Below are 21,056 nucleotides of genomic sequence, written 5' to 3'. Positions count from 1 at the left end.
GTCCTACCAACCGATCCCTTCTTCTGGTCAAGTTGTGCCACAAACTCCTCTTCTCCCCAACCCTGTTCAATACCTGCTCATTAGTTATGTGATCTACCCATCTAATCTTCAGCATTCTTCTGTAGCACCACATTTCGAAAGCTTCTATTCTCTTCTTGTCCAAACTATTTATCGTCCACGTTTCACTTCCATACATGGCTACACTACATACAAATACTTTCAGAAACGACTTCCTGACAAATCTATACTGGATGTTAACAAATTTCTCTTCTTCAGAAACGCTTTCCTTGCCATTGCAAGTCTACATTTTATATCCTCTCTACTTCGACCATCATCAGTTATTTTGCTCCCCAAACAATAAAACTCCTTTACTAGTGTAAGTGTCTCATTTCCTAATCTAATTCCCCCAGCATCACCCGATTTAATTCGACTACATTCCATTATCCTCATTTTGCTTTTATTGATGTTCATCTTATATCCTCCTTTCAAGACACTGTCCATTCCATTCAACTGCTCTTCCAAGTCCTTTGCTGTCTCTGACAGAATTACAATGTCATCGGCGAACCTCAACGTTTTTATTTCTTCTCCATGGACTTTAATACCTACTCCGAATTTTTCTTTTGTTTCTGTTACTGGTTGCTCAATATACAGATTGAATAACATCGGGGACAGGCTACAACCCTGTCTCACTCCCTTCCCAACCGCTGCTTCCCCTTCATGTCCCTCGACTCTTATAACTGCCATCTGGTTTCTGTACAAATTGTAAACAGCCTTTCGCTCCCTGTATTTTACCCCTGCCACCGTTAGAAACTGAAAGAGAGTATTCCAGTCAACATTGTCAAAAGCTTTCTCTAAGTCCACAAATGCTAGGAATGTAGGTTTGCCTTTCCTTAATCTATTTTCTAAGATAAGTCGTATGGTCAGTATTGCCTCACGTGTTCCAACATTTCTGCGGAATCCAAACTGATCTTCGCCGAGATCGGCCTCTACCAGTTTTTCCATTCGTCTGTAAAGAATTCGCGTTAGTATCTTGCAGCTGTGACTTATTAAACTGATAATGGTTCAAATGGCTCTGAGCACTATGGCACTCAACTGCTGAGGTCATTAGTCCCCTAGAACTTAGAACTAGTTAAACCTAACTAACCTAAGGACATCACAAACATCCATGCCCGAGGCAGGATTCGAACCTGCGACCGTAGCGGTCTTGCGGTTCCAGACTGCAGCGCCTTTAACCGCACGGCCACTTCGGCCGGCAATTAAACTGATAGTTCGGTAATTTTCATATCTGTCAACACCTGCTTTCTTTGGGATTGGAATTATTATATTCTTCTTGAAGTCTGAGGGTATTTCGCCTGTCTCATACATCTTGCTCACCAGATGGTAGAGTTTTGTCAGGACTGGCTCTCCCAAGGCCGTCAGTAGTTCCAATGGAATGTTGTCTACTCCCGGGGCCTTTTTTCGACTAAGGTCTTTCAATGCTCTGTCAAACTCTTCGCGCAGTATTGTATCTCCCATTTCATCTTCATCTACATCCTCTTCCATTTCCATAATATTGTCCTCAAGTACATCGCCCTTGTATAGTCCCTCTATATACTCCTTCCACCTTTTTGCTTTCCCTTCTTTGCTTAGAACTGGGTTTACATCTGAGCTCTTGATATTCATACAAGTGCCTCTCTTTTCTGCAAAGGTCTCTTTAATTTTCCTGTAGGCAGTATCTATCTTACCCCTAGTGAGATAAGCCTGTACATCCTTACATTTGTCCTCTAGCCATGCCTGCTTAGCCATTTTGCACTTCCTGTCGATCTCATTTTTGAGACGTTTGTATTCCCTTTTGCCTGCTTCATTTACTGCATTTTTATATTTTCTCCTTTCGGCAATTAAATTCAGTATTTCTTCTGTTACCCAAGGATTTCTACTAACCCTCGTCTTTTTACCTACTTGATCCTCTGCTCCCTTCACTACATCATACCTCAGAGCTACCCATTCTTCTTCTACTGTATTTCTTTCCCACATTCCTGTCAATTCTTCCATTATGCTCTCCCTGAAACTCTGTACAACCTCTGGTTTAGTCAGTTTATCCACGTCCCATCTCCTTAAATTCCCACCTTTTTCCAGTTTCTTCAGTTTTAACCTACAGGTCATAACCAATAGATTGTGGTCAGAGTCCACATCTGCCCCTGGAAATGTCTTACAGTTTAAAACCTGGTTCCTAAATCTCTGTCTTACCATTATATAATCTATCTGAAACCTGTCAGTATCTCCAGGGTTCTTCCATGTATACAACCTTCTTTTATGGTTCTTGAACCAAGTGTTAGCTATGATTAAGTTATGCTCTATGCAAAATTCTACCAGACGGCTTCCTCTTTCATTTCTCTCTCCCAATCCATATTCACCCACTATGTTTCCTTCTCTCCCTTTTCCTACTCTCGAATTCCAGTCACCCATGACTATTAAATTTTCGTCTCCCTTCACTATCTGAATAATTTCTTTTATCTGATCATACATTTCGTCAATTTCTTCATCATCTGCAGAGCTAGTTGGCATATAAACTTGTACTACTGTAGTAGGCATGGGCTTCGTGTCTATCTTGGCCACAATAATGCGTTCACTATGCTGTTGGTAGTAGCTTACCCGCACTCCTATTTTTTTATTCATTATTAAACCTACTCCTGCATTACCCCTATTTGATTTTGTATTTATAACCCTGTATTGACCTGACGAAAAGTCTTGTTCCTCCTGCAACCGAACCTCACTAATTCCCACTATGTCTAACTTTAACCTATACATTTCCCTTTTTAATTTTTCTAACCTACCTGCCCGATTAAGGGATCTGACATTCCACGCTCCGATCCGTAGAACGCCAGTTTTCTTTCTCCTGATAACGACGTCCTCTTGAGTAGTCCCCGTCCGGAGATCCGAATGGGGGACTATTTTACCTCCGGAATATTTTACCCAAGAGGACGCCGTCATCATTTAACCATACAGTAAAGCTGCATTCCCTCGGGAAAAATTACGGCTATAGTTTCCCCTTGCTTTCAGCCGTTCACAGTACCAGCACAGCAAGGCCGTTTTGGTTAGTGTTGCAAGGCCAGATCAGTCAATCATCCAGACTGTTGCCCCTGCAACTACTGAAAAGGCTGCTGCCCCTCTTCAGGAACCACACGTTTGTCTGGCCTCTTAACAGATACCCCTCCGTTGTGGTTGCACCTACGGTACGGCCATCTGTATCGCTGAGGCACGCAAGCCTCCCCACGAACGGCAAGGTCCATGGTTCATGGGGGTAGGGTTTTGTATACTACAACAAATTATTAATAGTGCTAATGTGCTCCCACTGATCAGTATGGGGATTACCTCTGGATTACGTTTTGTAATATATGCAAACAGTGCTAAAGATTAGATACGTAGCGACACGTCATCGTCATGTGCCGTCGTCTGATGCGTGCTGTCGCTGCATATGTCAAGCTGAAACGCTCCCTTCGCCGCAGATGATGTTGCAACGACAGTGCTCTTTTCGCCTTGCCTTTCTCTGGTGGGAAAGTTGTTACCGTATGATAGCTGGAGCAACACCAGCGCTCCAAGCAGTGAGAAAGCAGACAGCTACACGAGTCGCAAGGGTGTTTGTTTTCACTAATTTTCTACGTAATTAACAAATAGTTATTATATTTTTGCGTTCCATGCTTTAGTAAATTACTAAGAGAAATGAATTATCATGAAATACGTTTAAAAACAGCTGAATCACATTGATTCAATAACATAAGCTACAATTTTTCACAAAGAAATACTTTTGAGTATGTGTATATTTGCAGCTTATTTCATTGAAAGCGAGAGAATATAAACGCGTATTTCATCCACGAGAAGCATATATTTCTGCTGTTGTCTGCTGTTATTATCATAGGCAGTTTCCTTGACAATTAAAAAAATTATGGAGACACTCTGCTATACGAATATTTTAGCAAATGTAATTACTTTTGCTTCAAAAGCAAATGTGTTGAAGATTCTTTCTGTTTGTGGCTCAGATTTAGCAACAATAATGCGGAATTCGTTTCTTCAGTGTTGGGAAAGAGTTTTATCTCTTTTGACGACTTATTAGGACGTGAGTCATGACACTCTCTGCTGCGAAAGTTGTTACCGTATGATAGCTGGAGCAACACCAGCGCTCCAAGCAGTGAGAAACCAGACAGTTACATAAGTCATAAGGATGTTTGTTTTCAACTATTTTCGACGTAATTAACAAATAGTTATTATATTTTTGCGTTCCATGCTTTAGAAAATTACTAAGAGAAATGAATTATCATGAAATACGTTTAAAAACAGCTTATTAGGAGGTCTGTGTGGTTTTCCTTGAGCTACAGTTGTGGTGGCTTATTTGATACGTTGAATGATATAGGTATTACATTGCATACCGTTTTCCTACGTTCCACAATCACTGATTGGGCTGAAACTGTACTGAACAAAACTCTGCTTTGTTGGGTAGATGTATGACGTCTTTCTAGAAAAGGTCGGGTCTTCTGGTATTTACTAGCATTTTTTGTTATTAAAGGAAAACGACTTCGTTCAGAAAATGTCTGTACATTAAAAGAGTATCATAAAAAAACTGCTTTACAAAGTACCGTTTCGTGCCTCCCAGGGTGCTTAGAAAACTAAATAATAACAAATGTGGTATCATTTTTAAGTTACTGTCGATTTTTGTGGCACTCAACACACCCCCTACAGTAAAAACTAAGCTACAAAACAATATAAACGTTAGTGGTGGTGGTTGTGGTTAGTGGTTAACGTCCCGTCGACATCGAGGTCATTAGAGACGGAGCGCAAGCTCGGGTTAGGGAAGGATTGGGAAGGAAATCGGCCGTGCCCTTTCAAAGGAACCATCCCGGCATTTGCCTGAAACTATTTAGGGAAATCACGGAAAACCTAAATCAGGATGGCCGGAGACGGGATTGAACTGTCGTCCTCCCGAATGCGAGTCCAGTGTGCTAACCACTGCGCCACCTCGCTCGGTATAATAAACGTTAGTATTCGCATTCATCCGATATCGTATTCAGAAGTGTCGTTTGCCGGCCGCTTGGGTCGTTGCTCTCGCTGCGGGGAACAAAAACGAGGAGTGTTGCGTCTGTTACCTTAGACTGTGGTTCAAAATTTCATAAAGCTTGATTACTGACTCATCACCGAGCGAGGAGGCGCAGTGGTTTGCACGCTCGACGTGCATTCGGGAAAACGACGGTTCAAACCCGCGTCCGGCCATCCTGATTTAGGTTTCCCGTGATTTCCCAAAATCGCTTCAGGCAAGTGCGGGGTGGTACCTTTGAAAGGGCACGGCCGACTTCCTTCCCTAACCCGATGGGACCGATGACCTCACTGTTTGGTCCTTCTCCCAAATCACCCAACCAACTGACTCATCATTAACAGTTTAAGCCTTACCGAAGCCGAGTCTACACTCCTGTAAAGCGTGTCACAAATGTTCATAAGTGAGTCGAGTGCAACTGTTCACTGTTTTGATAAATACGAGTAGTTATTGTTCTACGTAATTCGGAGAGTGTATATTTATACACATTGATAGGCTTGGAAGATACGTGCCTAACGAAGTCGAGCAGTCCTAATCACTACTGCACCGACGGTTGGTGACGTAGGCGTGATACGAGCCTAAATACCCACACAAGAAGACGATTACAACATGCAAGAAGAAACCAGAGTACTCTTGCCACCGTTGTGGCTACACACTCCAGCACTGTGGTTCTCTCAAGTCGACGCAGGTTCTTATTATGCAGGAATTTCTGCGGGCCGGCCGCGGTGGCCGTGCGGTTCTAGGCGCTTCAGTCCGGAACCGCGCGACTGCTACGGTCGCAGGTTCTAATCCTGCCTCGGGCATGGATGTGTGTGATGTCCTTAGGTAGTTAGGTTTAAGTAGTTCTAAGTTCTAGGGGACTGATGACCTAAGATGTTAAGTCCCATAGTGTTCAGAGCCATTTGAACGATCTGAATTTCTGCGGAGTCAACGATGTTTTCCTTGGTAGTGAAACCGTTGATAGGCTGTGGAAGTTCAATATGTAACTGCGTCACCAACGGAAGCAGCTTACAAGGAGTTGAAAACTTAGTTCATCCAAAGAGTAACCGCTTCACAAGAAGACCGCATCTGGTAAGTGCTCACGCAAGAAGACATCGGGGATCGTAACCCGTCGCCCTACCATTGAATAGTCATCTACTACCAGAAGTTAAGGCAATCATAGCACCCCTAACGGAGATGTCACAGACGCCATTTCAGAACTTATGGGCTGCATATAAGAGGCTATCACTCCTGCACGAGTAAGCACCTTGGCAGGGGCATGCAGCAGTACAGCAGAAGTATAGGTCACTCGCACTGATTATGATTCACTAGCGAAGAAGATAGACGTTCGATGCAAACAGCTCAGCGAATTACTGTCTCGACAAAGTACCAACAGGGATAGAAACATTACCATGGCAGGCCCAGGAGTCGATCCTCCAATAACACTTGTTTTCCAATTCAGAACAGTCGGTATGCTGGTTTCATCGAAAGTTTGGTGAACATGCACGCAAGTGCTCAAGTCTATTCTTGTTCCCAAATGCGAGCGGCAGTCAGTCTTAGCCGCAGCCGACTGCTGGGCAGGACCACAGCATCTGTTTATTAATGACAGAATGCCCGGAATAAAGTATCTAGTAGACACAGGTTTCGATTTGAGCATATTGCCACGGGCGTCGGTGCACTGCCGTCGGCAACCGACTACGTTCTGCTTGTCAGCTGCTAACAATTCCACAATATCATTCTATGGAACTCAGTGTGGAACTGGACTTGGGACTAAGCCGTGCCTTGATCTGGAAGTTCACAATCGCCGACGTTTCAGAGCCGATCATCGGCGCCGTTTTCCTGGCGTACTACCCACGCTGATGCCGGACGTGGCGTATTCTCGACCAGTGGACGGTGTGACCTGCCGAACCACAACAGGGTTCCGCTGCAGCACGGCCGTACGCAGCGCCAAACTGATCCAAGCGAAGGGCTGGTAAGTACACGTAAGACTCAGTCTGTCACCTTATTAAAACAAGAAATTATCCAATAGTTAAGTGGTCCCTGGTCGTCTGCATTGCATCTGGTTCCTAAGATGAGTGGAATATGGCGTCCATGCGGCGATTATAGAGCGCTTAATGCAATAACTGTGCCAGACCATTACCCAGTTCCATTGTTGCGAAATTGTAATCATGCTCTACATCAGGGGTGCTCATCTTTTTTTTGGTTTGAGATCTACAACATGCAATTTAATCCATTTAGAGACTTGCCGACTTAAAAACTCATAAAGTTTTAAGCACAAAACAACACTGTAGCCAAAATTATCCATGTTAATTACAAGGAATACATAAAAGGTAATTTACTGTCTATTAAAACTTGTAGCCATACTTCTCAAGATACTACACATGTGAAAAAAATTAAAATATACACCATCATAAATGTTGAAAACTTTTGATGCTTAGCTTTGCATATCATTGGCAAGTTTATTACAATCTGGTGAAAAATTTGTCAGAGTCAACTTTACACAGTCTCAAAGATGAGGATCGGTCAGTTTATTTCTACACTTAAAAGAGTTCACAATGTCCATCATTGGAAACGATACCTACGGCAGCTAATAAATTGGTCCAGAGGACGATAAAACATGTGATACCGTCTTTACTGTGTTAGGTTTTTACACTCACTAATTTCCAAAAGTTATTTTCATTGAACTCTGATTTTAAGATAATGTTACTTTGAAATTGAGTTATCTCGTCTTCAAGTTCAGTTTTAACGCAATAGAAAAGAGTATTCATTGTACTTTAAATATATTCCATATCCACTTTTTGGAAAGTCTGTTCAAAAATGTTCAAATGTGTGTGAATTCCTAAGGGAGCAAACTGCTGAGGTCATCGGTCCCTAGACTTACACGCTACTTAAACTAACTTATGCTAAGAACAACACACACACACACACGCCCGAGGGAGGAGTCGAACCTCCGGCGGGAGGGGACGTGCAATCCGTGACATGGCGCCTCTAACCGCGCGGTGAAAAGACTCTGTCTTGACAGAACAGAGCTAAGGAAAGGTGGAAAGATTTGTCGTTCCCACACAAAGTCCAAAATCCTTTCTGTTTGCCTAACACATAAGGCGTTCCATCAGCAGTAACAGACACCAAGTTTCTGAATTTGCATATCATATTTAGAAATGAAGAATCTGAAAGCATTGCAAAAACTTGTGAAGTATCTTTCAAGGTAAAAATTGTAAGCAAGTCTTCTTTTACACTGAAATTGTAAGCAAGTCTTCTTTTACACTGAAATCCTAAAATATCAGTCTTGCAAAAAATCATAACATGTGGTGAATCGACTGTATCTACTGACTCATCTAGATACAAAGAGAAAGACAAACAGGACTGTAAACTGTTATAACTTGACCTTTTATACTCTCCGCCATTATTCCACTTTTCTTGTTGCTGGCAGGACTTGACAGACACGTCTCTGGTGGCTGATACTATCTTTGACGACTTGTTTTTAAATGGGAAACAGGATTCACTAGCCGCCAAACAGCACGCCTTAGCCATCTGTGCCATCGTCAAATGGTTTTGCACGTTTCATCAGTACTTCTGATACGCAAAATGATGCTATGTTTGATGTACAAGCTTTATAAAAAAAAAAGGCTGCTGTAATTGTAATTTACTTTTAAGCTTAGAAAGTTTCTTCCTCCTCAGCTCGCTAATAACAGCTGCTTTCGATTCGAAGTCTTTGTCACTATTCTAAAATTGCGTTCAGTATTTCCCATTTTAGGTATGTCTGAACTAGTATTATGTATCAAACGTATACACCTATATTTATGCGTTGTAATAAATACCTGTTCTTCCCACTCACCTCGGAAGTGGTATGTTTTTCTCTTTTGCTGCACTCATATCCTGCGAAACACTCATTGTCCACAAACTCATATTTTACAAAAACAGGTAATTGGGACAAAGGTTTTGAAAGATCGACTCATAAGAGCCTGACGATCGACCGGTCGATCGCGATCGACGGGTTGAGCACCCCTGTTGCACATGGTGTAAAGATCTATAGTGTGTTGAATTGTGTCTATAGCAGAAGAAGATATACCGAAAACAACAATTGTTACACCATTCAGGTTGTTCGAGAGGCTGTTTATGAGCTTTGGTTACACAATGCAGCCCAAAACTGGAAAAGATTTATTGATTCAGTATATTACGCTTCGGCTTTACCTACCTTGATTACACCTTGATCGTTTTGACCACCGAGAAAGAAGATCGACAACACCTCAGAGATGTATTCAAACGGTTGGAACAGTATGATGTCGTTCCGAACACTGTCAAATGTATATTTGGGCGACCTAAAGTCCATTTCCTCGGTCATCGTATCTGTTCTGCAGGCTCCCTTTGCACTGTGGCGGAATTGCTGCCTACGAGTGTCCACGAATAAAAAGTTCAAACGTCGCCCCAACCCAGTACAAAAGAAAATCGAGAAAAAATATAGATGCAATAAATTGCTAATAATTCGTGGGGAGGCGCAATGGATCTCAGTCTAACCTCCCAGAAGATAACACAAGTACTCGTCGGATCCTCGATAGTGACTCACAGCTTCTACCCACAAAACCATAGTGAACCACAAATCTAGGCAAACGTAGGGCGTTACCATTATTCTTGAACAATCAATATACAGTATAATTTGCTGTGGCTGTCGTTTCGTTGTATTGCGGCCAGCTCGCCGAGGATGATCTGTGGCGCACGTTGCTGCCACAGTCTAATGTGGTTGCTGCTGCCAGTGACCGCCACATGGATGGTCTTTGCCGCTTCTGGGTCAATAGATTAGATTTACTTTCATTCCAATCGATCCGTAGTGAGGAGGTCCTCCAAGATGTAGAACATGTCAGAAAAACAACAATACATGACAAACATTTACAACTAAAACAAATAAGCTAATGTACCATTCCACAGGTCCCAAGTGGAATGATAACCTTTTTTTAGTGAACACTGTATGAAAGAGTCGTTTTACAAATACTAATGCACTGAATTTAAAATAAAAAAGTTTATTTATAAGGTAATAAACGTGTAATACAACTACTATAATACTTATTTACAATGAACACATTACTGCACTATTACAACTGGTTACAATACTGGTTTTTCTAGAACATACACACTCACACTGAATTTAGTTACAAGAATTACAGCTTTACGACATTTTGCTGCTATCATAACAGATTGAAACGACCACATTACTTACGTAACGACATGAAACGTTTCGAAATTAATTTTGACACATTACAGGCCTCCTCCTCGTTTCAGTCTATTAGGAAGCGGCCAACTATATGACTTCAAACTCTATTTTAAATCCATACTCATCAGTATCTCATTTAGCATTATTCTAGTTAGTCAGGAATAGACGATCGCTTTAATGCTTTGGCATCACCGCCTCCTCCCAATTTTTGCATATCTAGAAAAAGTGATCACAACCCTACTATAGTCTGTAAATCGTTCAAAGTTTTTAATGATTCATACTACCAGTAGCTGCAACAATCATCTTGCATTTCATAGCTCTGATATCTTTAAATACGAAATGACTCTGGATCTACTAGAAAGTAACTATAACACATGTCTTTAATGTTAAAACATAAGGCATCAACAATTTGGCTACTATTAGCAAATTAAACTAAAATATGGCACGGTGTCGTTATTTCTGTGCCGGATGGCTTCAATGAGTAAATTCACTTCACTGAACTACAAAGTTCACTCTCTTCTTATAAGCTCAAGGTGTTCTCGCCTCAATTTCAAACTCGTTAGCTTTACGGGTTAGAGGTCGCTTAAGCCGATCTACTGAAAGCACAAGGCTACTTCGGTATTTAACATATTTCTTAATTTATTAGTAACTTCAGGTTTTTTAACTTTGCATCTCAGCACTCTTCTTTTGGGTTATTTCTGCGTACACTTTCTAATAGCATCCTTAGTTCTACTTATGTGTAACTCATCAGTAATCAACAACAAAAGTCCTCTCTCTTCTTCGGGTTTTAAGTCAATCTCCGTTTCATAGTTTTCACTAACTGTTTCTAACGAATATACAGTAAATATTTTATTCAAATCTTTCTCATCAACACTCTCAATATCTATATTGGTGTCCTGTTCCTCGTCAATAGATTTGTGCATACAGTAAAAGGCATACCGTTTTACTTCACTTAGGTGGTATTTTCCCACAACTTTATTTGAATCTACTTCTTTCACTGTTACTGTCATAGTATGGGGCATTGCCTGACTCTCACATGTACCGTCATAAAGAAGACCAAACTTTTTAATACTCTCATTTCTTTTACTGCTTTTTAATGTGATTTCATTAAAACCTGGTCACCAGTCTCAAATTTAACCATCCTCACATTTTTATTCCATCGCTTCGATCTCATTTCCACGTTTTCCCGCAAGTTATTATTTACATAATCTGTCATTGCATTTTCCCATCCTGTTTCCTTGGGTGGATACTCTTCCATATTTGACAACTGTTCTCCCAGAATCTTTCCTTTTAATATCTCCCTTGGACCTACTCCAATACTATCATGTAGCATCTCATTCAATATACTTTCAAATTCACTAAGAAACGTGGCCCATTTATTATGCTTCTGAGCACATTAGGTATGTTCTAAATATCCTAAATCCCTCATTACCCTCTCACTTGGGTTGGCTTGGGGTTGGTACCGGGCTATCAACCAATGTTTTATACCTTTATTCTGCAGAAATTCCTGTAAGTCTTGAGACACAAACTGTGCTCCATGGTTGGAAATCAAGCCTTTTTGGTTTTCCTACTTTGGGTAGATATTCCTGCTGTAATATACGCATGATGATTCTACTAGTAGCTGCTTTTATGGGGTACAGTTTTACTAACTTAGACCATACTTTAAGAATCGCTAATACATATATTACACCACCACACCCACGAGGAAGGGGCCTGTAGAGATCCATCGCTGAGAGATCCCATAGATGCTCTGGTATTATAGGATAAGACCTTATTTTACATCTTTCATTAGGATATTTCGCTTGTTGACATATGTTACAATTCTAACTCTTTTCGCATTGTCTTACTGATTCATTTATAATAGTAATAGTTTTAGATGTGAGCCAAACACTTCTTTACTCCAAAATGCCAGTACCTATAATGTACATACCATATTAACTGTCTCGCGTATGCTTGAGGAATACATACACGCCATCGTTTTAATCCTTTCCTACTTTTATTGAACAACAGACCATTATGGTATAACCACTGTTGTTTCCAATTACATGTGCCCTCAACCATTGACAGCTTAGTGTTTACTCTGTTTAACTAACCATCCCTTTGTTGATAATCCTTTATTCTGCACATTACTCCTTTTACCTCTTTCTCATACTCCAACTGGTTATCTCTATACACGGTAAACCGACTCCGAATTTCTAAACTTTTAATGTCACCTTCCATACCTAATGGTAGCCGAGATACCGTATCTGGTACCTTGTTCTCTTCCCCTTTTATGTATCTTATCTCTAAACCACACTCCTCATGAAACAACGCCCACCTTCTTAAATAAGAATGCAACAACTTGCTCGTCATCAGAAATTATCGTGCTTTATGGTCCGAATAAAATTACCACCTTATGACCATACAATCGATACTGAAAGACTTTCACAGCCCAGACAACAGCTAATGTCTCCTTCTTTGTAGTAGAATAATTCCTTTTACAAGCAGGTAACGACTGCTATAGTCACATGAGCTCTCGTACCATTTTCTTTCTCGAGTTCCTCAAATACTTCACAATCGATTCCATATCCCGACGTATCCACAGCTATACAAAACTCCTTAGTTAAATCAAGGTCTTCCAACAATTTTGAATTACCTAATGAGTTCTTACGGCTTACCATTCACTCTGGCACTTTCCATCCCATAACCACTGTGCCCTCAATTTCAATAGTGCATTACGGTTTACGCAATTCATTATTTTACTAGGAATATACCATCTACAAAACCCTATTAAGAAAAGATTTCAATTGCTTCTTGTTTCTAGGTGGTGGGCAATTCTTAATTTCCTTTTATCTGGTCGGATACAAGTAGAGCTTACAATGGGTCCAAGAAATTTTATCTCGCTACAACGAAAATGCCACTTAGAGAATTTAACTGTAATACATTTAGCAGCAAGTCTCCTTAATATATGTTCTTCCCAGGCTTTGGAAATCATTGAAATATCGTCGACGTGGATAAAAACTTTTTGTAACAACTCCTCTCCTAGTGCTAAATCCAAATCACGTATAAATTCCGCTACTGACACACATTAAATCCGAATCATTTCTCACAGCTTCATGCACACTTAATGCTATGGGATAAGGGGATTTTAAAAATATTTCATGTTTCTTAATTTTAACTTACACTCTTACCCTTCAATAACTCCAGGTCTTTCGCTAAATGCTACTTCATTTCTCATCAATATCATTTTTAGTTCACACCTTTGCTCATACGTTAAACCTGACGATTCTCAGCATTTTACATTAACCTGGTCATCCCAATTTGTTTCCTCTTTAATCTCATTTTCTTCATCCATATCTTCTTCCTTTATACCGCAGAACGTTTATCTATTTGGGTCTTTCAACCGTTACAGACTCCCTGCTCTTCCTCGTTGCTCTTCTTGAATCTTACTCATCTTTGTACATTGTTAGCCTTGATGCACATTTCTTCTGTTTGCAACTCTAAAGCTACTGTGCATGCCTTTAACTAATCCATCCCAAGTAGTACAGGCAAAGTGATACCCGCTGCTACAAACATAGATTGGTGTAATGCTTTTCCCGAAATATAAAAGACAACAGTACTTTCTCGTCAAATTTCCTGTCAGAAGCTGGTCTTAAAACTCGAAGCTGATCTGGCAGTAGCAAATACGGAATTAGAGCAGTTGAAAGATGAAGCTGGCAGAAGTTAAGTTAGGAATAGTGTAGATGACTGGACAATGGTTAAACCTACAAAATTAGGCAGGGGTTCAAAGGATGCTAAGTCTTCTAGCAACAGCTTTGTTGCTCTGAAGACTGTAGACAAGAGACTGAAAGCAACCCAAGCAGATCAGGAACACTTCCGCACATCAGAGAAAAAGGTGCAAGTTACTGCTAATGGTAGACAGAGGTACAAAAAGACCAAAAGAAGGTCCATCTGCCATGGAACAGTAGTGGCAAGAGAATTTCGCGGCAAGTACAAAGGGCCCGTTATAATGAATACCAGACAGCTTATACTTCTCAGGCAAATGTAGGGCTTAGCAGTGCCACTTCTCGTCTCATCATATCCCACATGTGCTCGATTGGAGAGAAGTCCGGAGTTCGCACTGGCCATGGAAGTCGCTACACGTCTTGCAGAGCATACTGACTTTCAAAGGCAGTGTGTGGGCGATCGTTATCCACACAACAAATCACCTTCCTGTTGCAAGAACGGCAAAAGAACGCGTCTAACAAGACTCTGCAAGTACCGAGCGCTGGTTAGCGTCTCATGCAGAAAACCCAAATGTTAACGAGAATTGTAGCTTATCGCACCCCAGACAATAAGGCCAGTGTGTCTTGGACGAATGCACTCTGTGAGAAAGTGCTCACCAGGTCTACGTCGTACGCGCAAACAACCATCACTTGCGCGGAGGCAGAATTTGCTTTCATCGCTCAAGGTAACGACGCGCTGAAGACCGTAGCGCGCCATTCCAAGTGAACATCTGACGGCACCTGTCCAGCTGAGCACATCGATACTACGGCGTGAGAGGAAGACGGTCTAAATGTGTGCGTGCCCGTAGTCCAACTGTAATAACTGCTTCCCAACAGTTCGTGTTGTCACGTCTGGGCTCACAAGCCCTCATTTCTGTGCCGTGGCAGCTGTACGATCTGCCAACGCTGCCTTTACATTATGATGATCCTAGCGGCCGTCTGTGCTGCATGGACGTCCAGAACTTGGTCTACGGATGTGAGAATGTTCACATAACCTCCGACATCAGCATGATTGCACAGATGATGCAGCACGTCCAACTTGTGCGGCAGTTCTCCGAAAGGACCACCCGCCACTGGGAAGGCCACAATTGGACCCTTTTCAAGCTCGCTCAATTGGCTGTCGGAAGCACGAGTGCGTCTGCGCGGCGTGGTTGCCTCCTTGCTTCAAACGTTTCCGCCACACTGAGCCTTTTGGCTGTGAGCATCCCCTATTACAGGGTAGACACAGACAGCACTCTGGTGGCTATTCCACTACGCTAGCTGTTGGGACGGATGACGCTAAAACCATGATCAGCCCATCTAAATGCAGAGCTGCAGGAGTCACCGAGCGTAGCGCGGCGATCACACGTGGATGTGATTGATGCACCACCTCTCACACGGTCGAACCACGCACGGCGTGGTTTACATCTGAATGTTCCTGGTAAGAGGTTATTTGCACTATTAATTTCCATGAACATCCAATGTGACCAGAGCACTCTCTGTCCTATCCCTATGATTTCCAATATTGTCACTAGACCTTTCTTAGTGTAAATGTTTCAGAAAGACATAGCTGCCGAATAACCAGAAACAGTACAGTAACTAGTAGATAATTAAAAAAACAGAAAGAAACGGCAGCTTCGGTGCCACAAAGAGAAGTGGTGTTGTGATCTTCAGTTCGAACACTGGTTTTATGCAGCTGTCCACACTAGTCTGTCCTGTGCAAGTCTTTTCGTATCTGAATAACTACCTCAACCTACATCAATTTGAATCTGACTATAGTATACAGTCTTGATCTCATCTACGATTTTTACCCATCAATATTCAGTTCAGCACCAAACTGACACGCTTCAGGATGTGTGCTGTCGACGAGTCCTCTCTTTTAATGCTGTTGCGACATAAATTTCTTTTATCTTCAATTTGATTCATATCTTCCTTATTACCTATTAGATCTACCCATCTAATCGTCAGCATCATTATATACCACCACCTTTCAAACATTTCTATTTTCTTCTTGCCTGAAGTGTTGATCGTTTCGCTTACATACAAGGCTACACTTCAGACAAATACCTTCAGAAAATACTTCCTAACATTTAAATTTATATTCGCTGAAACAAATTACTCTTTCTCGGAAATGTTTTGTTGTTGTTTCCGGTCTTCATTTTATATCCCCCTCGTTCTGCCATCATCAATTAAACAAAAAGGGTAAGAGTTATAATGCATTCTGACTCTCTCACCCGAACACGAGAATCTTATTACGAAGGGTGTCCAGGAAGTTAGTTCCAATCCGTCACGAAATGGAGACCACAGCGAAAATCCGATGAAGTTTTTCACAGACGTATTGGGAAGTGTCTCTAGTGTGTCTGCAGATCCCGTCACGTTGTACTTTGCAGTTCTGAGAAGAATAGTGTCTCCCGCCAACTATGGGTGCCTTCCGAGAGATTTCTCCTGATTTCATGAAACGTAACTGTCATGCATTTCCCTATTCATGACACTTCTCTGCCGCACACTGCAGGGGCGACCAAGAAGCTCCTGCAGCGTTTTCGGTATGAAGTGTCTGATCACCCACCATACAGCCGGGACATGCCTCCCTTTGATTTTCATTTCTACTCACACGAATCGCTGGCTATGAAGACGACGTTTTAGCACAGACAGCAAACTGAAGACCAGCATAGATAATTGGTGGAAAGCGCAGGCGGTTGCCTTGTATGACTAACCTATTGGAAAGTCGGTATAACGCTACGACAAATGCCTAAGTCATAGTGGCGACTATGTAGAAAAATAGCTGGAAGGTGTTTTTTCGTTTCGCACTTATCATATGTTTGAAATTGCTAATAAAGACTTTGGTAAATCTGCTTATGACTCTACTTCTCTGTTGCAAATAAAAAAATTTCTGATTTTCACTGTGGTTTCCATTTCGCGACTGATCAAAACCTACTTTCTGGACAACCGTCGCATTTCGGAAGGATGAGCTTTTCTGATCACTGCAGGAAGTTGTAAATACTGAAGGTATTTTCTACAAATATGCTGTGCATAACAGAACATCATTTGGAAGTCACCGAAAAAAGTGCAATAAAGTCTAAGGTCATAGTTTTAAATCAGAACTGCACCGAGCAGGTCTTTAAATGCCATACCTCGGTAACAGACTTGGAACGCCCAAGATAACATTCTGACAGTCCGTAGGCCCCCAAAAGCAATTTTTAATACGTGATTAATCAGTTAGAGAGGGTCGTAATATGACTTACAAGAAAGAATTGGGAAGCTATTTTATATGGAGATTTCAATTTTGGTTTCATATCACAAAGTACTGATTATGAGCACTTCGAGTTATTAATGTTCACTTTATTTTTTTCCTTGCCATATCGTTCTCAACAAGGGTGTGGTGCAATAACGATTGACAATTTATTTCTCAATCTCTTTTTCGTGAAACAGATATGATCACCATTGCGAATAAGTGATCTGAAGATCGTGGTCAAAACCGAACAACAGATCATCCTCATCAATCAGAATTAGTTATGAAGGGAAACATTGGCTTTCACAAAATCAGAAATGTTGATCCAATCACACAATTCAGAGAATATCTGCAGGATGGGCAATGAGAAGTTTACCAAGGACACTCAATAGATGAAAAAGGTAATTTTTTCCAAAAATACTACTATAAATCTCGAAAATGGCATTTCCGAAGACGTCCCAAAAAATATGTAATGTACATATACAGTGCATACAGATAACATTCTACAGTAGCTGGTTGCTTTATTATCCACACCCTGAAACACGAAAACCAGTAAACGTGCGCACCACGACTGTAGTTCACAGTCTCTCCCTTAGTCAAAATAATGCCTCTCTCTACTTCGTACGCAGTCTCTATTAATGCAGCGTATACTCGCTATTTTCAGCTTTTAGTTGTCTTCTTTTCACTAAAAATTTAATCTCAAGTCTTATCTCTTGCAATCTGCTCTCTTGTTTCTTCTTTTCTGATATTTTTAAATCTCATTGCCTCTTCCTAAAATCTCGTGTTTTATTACAAGGCATTCCTAGAAGCTTCTGGCAACATTTTTGTCCTGCGCATCTCTGAACTCCAGAACACTGCTTCCGCTACCTCTCAATATTTTTAACTCACTTTTCCATTTTACAACATCTGACTATTATCACAAAGAAAATTAATTGTTCCCGTGAAAATGACACACCTTTTTCATTAATAAACATACACGTTCCTTTTGTCCGACTTCACACTTCATCCACGTGTTTCAACTTCAACCATTCATCTGCCGCTGCCGTCTTAGAGAAAACTTCAGTGGTGTAGTGTCATCCACGGGAGCAAAGCACCCTCTTTTGCATATACGTGAGGCAGGAATCACATAAGACATGACATACGCTGATTGATATGATGTTTTCTTTACATATAAATGGATCACACACAAAAGTATGAAAAACGAAAATTTTAATGGCACACAGGTTTCACTAAAATATACTGTAGTGATTAGCGGCGCAGAAAATCTCTGTTACAAACACTGGTAAAGGAAAATTTGAATCATAGATTTATAAGGAAATAAGGAAAAAATTGCCTTTTTCATCTATTGAGTGTCCTTGGAAAACTTCTCAATGCCCATCCTGCAAATACGCTCTGAACTGTGTGATAAAATCAGCATTTCTGATTTTGTGAAAGTCAATGTTTCCCTTCTTAAATAATGCTGATTGATGAGGATGATCTGTTGTTGGGTTGTGACCATGATGTTCAGATCACTTATTCGTAATGGTAATCATATCTGTTTCATGAAAAAGAGATTGATAAATAAATTGTCAATCGTTGCTGCACCATACCCTTGTTGGGAACGATACGGCAAGGAACAAACTACAGCTGGACAGTAATAACTCGAAGTGCTTTCAATCATTACTTTCCGGTATGAAACCAATACTGAAATCTCCATATAAAATGGCTTCCCAGTTACTTCTTATACTTCTTATTAGGACCCACTCTAACTACTTCATCACGTATTAAAAATTGCTGTTGGGGGCCTGTGGACTGTCGGAACCGATACCTTGCACGTTCCAAGTCTGTTACCGAGGTTACCTGTTCGGTGCAATACTGGTTTAAGTCTATGACCTTAGACTTTATTGACCTTTCTTCGGTGACTTCCAAATGTTCTGTTATGTATGGCATATTCGTAGAAATACTTTCAGTTTTTACAGCTTTCTGCAGTGATCAGAAAAGCTCATCCTTCTGAAATGCGAGGGTTGTCCAGAAATTAAGTTCCGATCGGTCGCGAAATGGAAACCACAGTGAAAATCAGAAATGTTTTATTTGCAACAGTTAACTACACCTTCCAGCTATTTTTCTACGCAGTCGCCACTACGACTTAGTCATTTGTCATGGCGTTGTACCGACTTTCCAATACCTTCGTCATAAAAGACAATCGCCTCCGCTTTCCACCAATTCTCTATGCTGGTCTACAGTTTGCTGTCTGTGCTAAAACGTTGTCTTCATAGCCGGCGATTCGTGTGAGTAGAGATGAAAATCAAAGGGAGGCAAGTCCCGGCTGTATGGTGGGTGATTAGACACTTCATATCGAGAACGCTGCAGGAGCGTCTTCGTCGTTGCATCAAATCAGGTGAAATCTCTCGGAAGGCACCCATAGTTGGCGGGAGACACTATTCTTCTAGGCATCTTTACGTGGTCACTGCGTTCTCAGAATTGCAAAGTACAACGTGACGGGATCGGCAGACACACTAGAGACACTTCCCAATACGTCTGTGAAAAACTTCATCGGATTTTCGCTGTGGTCTCCATCTCGCGACCGACTGAAACTTACCTCCTGGACACCCTTCGTAATAAGATTCTCATGTTTTGGTGGGAGAATCAAAATGCAGTATAACTCTTATCCTTTGTGTTTAATTGATGATGGCAGAACGAGGGCGATATAAAATGCAAACCGGAAACAACAACAAAACATTTCCGAGAAAGAGGAATTTATTTCAGCGAATATAAATTTAAGTGTTAGGAAGTATTTTCTGAAGGTATTTGTCTGGAGTGTAGGCTTGTATGTAAGCGAAACGATCAACAGTTCAGGCAAGAAGAAAGTAGAAACTTTTGAAAAGTGGTAGTACAGAATAATGCTGAAGATTAGATGGGTAGATCTAATAGGTAATAATGGGGAAGTGAATCGAACTGAAGAAAAATGAAATTTATGTCGCAACTGCATTAAAAGAGAGGACTCGTCGACAGCACACATCCTGAAGCTTGTCAATTTGGTTCAAAAATGTTCAAATGTGTGTGAGACGTTATGGGACTTAACTGCTAAGGTCATCAGCCCCTAAGCTTACACACTACTTAACCCAAATTATACTAAGGACAAACACACACACCCATGCCCGAGGGAGGACTCGAACCTCCGCCGGGACCAGCCGCACAGCCGATGACTGCAGCACCTTAGACCGCTCGGGTCAGTTTGGTGCTGGATTGAATGTTGATGGGTAAAAATCGTAGATGAGTTCAAGACTGTATACTGTAGTCAGATTCAAATTGATGTAGGTTGAGGTAGTTATGTAGAGATGAAGAGACTTGCACAGGATAGACTAGTGTGGACAGCTGCATAAAACCAGTGTTCGAACTGAAGATCACAACACCACTTTCCTTTGTGGCATCAGAGCTGCCGTTCCCCTCTTTTTTTAAAGTCTCTACTGGTTACTGTAGCTGTTTCTGGTTATTCGGCAGCTATGTCCATCGGAAACATTTACCCTAAGAAACGTCTAGTGGCAATATTGGAAATCATAGGGATTGGACAGTGAGTTTTTCTGGAAATTAATAGTGCAAACAACCTCTTACCGGGAACATTCAGATGTAAACCACGCCGTGCGTGGTTCGACCGTGTGAGAGGTGATGCATCAATCACATCCACGTGTGATCGCCGCGCTACACTGGGTGACTCCTGAAGCTCTGCATTTAGATGTTCAGTGGAAAGCTCCAACTGTTACGCAAAGAGTCACGCAATATACTGCCGCAAAAGAAAATTAGTATACCTGGGAAGACGACTTCGATTCTGATCCGATGATAGTATAAGCCACCTGGGTTCAAATGGTTCAAATGGCTCTG

Source organism: Schistocerca americana, chromosome 5 (genome assembly GCF_021461395.2).
Source record: "Schistocerca americana isolate TAMUIC-IGC-003095 chromosome 5, iqSchAmer2.1, whole genome shotgun sequence".
NCBI classification, from domain to species: domain Eukaryota; kingdom Metazoa; phylum Arthropoda; class Insecta; order Orthoptera; family Acrididae; genus Schistocerca; species Schistocerca americana.
Note: the sequence above shows the minus strand (reverse complement) of the source record.